Source organism: Corvus kubaryi, unplaced genomic scaffold (genome assembly GCF_017639235.1).
Source record: "Corvus kubaryi isolate FWS band 111438036 unplaced genomic scaffold, C.kubaryi_AGA036_p1.0 37357, whole genome shotgun sequence".
Classification (NCBI taxonomy): domain Eukaryota; kingdom Metazoa; phylum Chordata; class Aves; order Passeriformes; family Corvidae; genus Corvus; species Corvus kubaryi.
In genome coordinates, this window is record NW_024581117.1 from 10,639,373 (window position 1) to 10,641,394 (window position 2,022).

Genomic DNA, 2,022 nt, shown 5'->3' on the forward strand with positions numbered 1-2,022 from the left:
AAAAGCACAAAATTTTAAAAGTCATCTCATCTCACCTTAAAGTCCCTTCCCAAATATAATTATAAATTTCTAAGCCAAACACCAGGGAGACTTTTTTTTAACTTTAATTTACTGTGGGTCCATCAACTTTGACCACACTTGAAGGTACATTTTCTCCCCATTAGTTCTGTCTAGTCAAAGAAGCTCACGTAGCGATGACGCATCTCTTGCAGATAAGGGTATCTGCTGATTTGATTTACTAAGGAAGCTAAATTTATTATGCAACATTTTACAAGTATAATTCTGCTTTCTCTTGATGGTAATAAATTCAATATCAACTCCCATGAGACAAGAGAACCAGTGCTTTTATTATCCAGACATGACCCCCAGAGCCAGATTCCATTTTAGAGACGGGAAATGACCATATCTCTGATTAAAAGGGAAACTTTAATCAAATAAAGTGCCTCATCAAGCGAGAGCCAAGATTCCAATACTCCTGACTGCAGCACAGCAATGATCCAAAGTCATATCTGCCCCCAACCCATTACCGCCTACTGCAAACGTGATATCCATCCCAAACAGGAGGTGCATCCTTCAGCCATTTCCTCATCATCTGGGTAGCTGCTCCTCCCACGCTCACAGTCCTGTGCAGAGACGTTCCCAGGCAGCTACCCCAGGGTCTGTTTGAGGAATCAGAAGAGGATGGAGTTGGTAGTGTTTGGTTTGATTTTTTCCCAACTAAATCAGTCTCACAGGTGACAAGTATCTTGACACCGTGCAGCCAAGTGCAGCAGCCTTGGCTTTCAGCTCAGTACCCTTCCAGTAAGACTCTTCTATTCCTTCAGACACTTTCCTTCTACACCCTGAATTAGCTTTTGAAGCATTTAGGATAATAGCTTATTTAGAGTCCCAAGTCAAGATCTTTGTCCCGACTGTCAGTGGTGCATGTCTGCAGTTTTACAGTGGATGCAGTAAATGAATAACAAGTAACGGTAACAACGACAATATGGATGTCTCGGAGTACTGTTATTTTAAATATGCTCTAAGATTCCACTTCTGTGTAAGCACAATCGGATCTGTGTGCCACTCCATGCAGGGATCCATCTTAAAGTCTTTCTGACCATCTAGAATGTTTTCTTGCAACAGAGCAAGATACAGCAACTGACAGATAAATCATCTCCCTTTCAGCTCTGGAAGCCCAGGTATGCAAGCAAATGAAGTTGCCCAAAATCCACATTTACTCAGGAAGCGCTCGGCTGAGAGATGCGGTTATTTCATACAGCCTTCTGCAGAGATCCTCCTTGGATCAGCCCGCATGTCACTTCTGCTACAGGAGTAATGATATGCTGCTTTATGCTAAAGAGTATCTTCTCGATACCCAAGCCTCTGCACCGAGTGAGGCCCCCTGCTCTGCAATGCTTCCAGCTGCCGCACTGGCCCGGCAAAATGCGGGCAGTGTGTAACACAACCGCACTTGAAGATTATTTCCCTGGTGTTTGTCTGAGTGTTAGACACATGCTCGGCAGGCAGGAAGACAGTTACTGTGTTGCTCTCTGATTTCCAATGAAGATTCCATGGTCTGACGCCCTCCACCCGAGGCAGGGCAGGGCTCAGCCCAGCCCGGACTAGCCCCGTTCCCGATTAGCCCAAGTGCCCCCGAGCGCCCCCACACCCTGCCCTGGCCCGGCTACGCCGTCGCGGGCGGACCCGCGCCGCGTGTTCCCGACCAGCCCCGAGCAGCTCTCGGGTTAGACGGCGGTAGGACAGCGGCAGAGCCCGTAATCGCCGACCTCCGCAAGCGAGCCGGGCTCTGCTGAGGCAGCGCCGACGCGGGCCCGAGAGGACACGGGACCGCTGCCCGCAGCACCGGCGGCCGCACATCGCACCCGGGCCCTGCCGCCCAGGCCCAGGGGGAAGCAACGGAGAGCTCCGTGAGGCTGGCAGAGAGCCGGGCTCGCTTCCAGCGCTGCCCGGGCGTCCGCGACCAGCCGCGCCGTCGGGCCGCCACCTCGGGGGCGGTGCCACGTCCCCACCGCCCCCCCC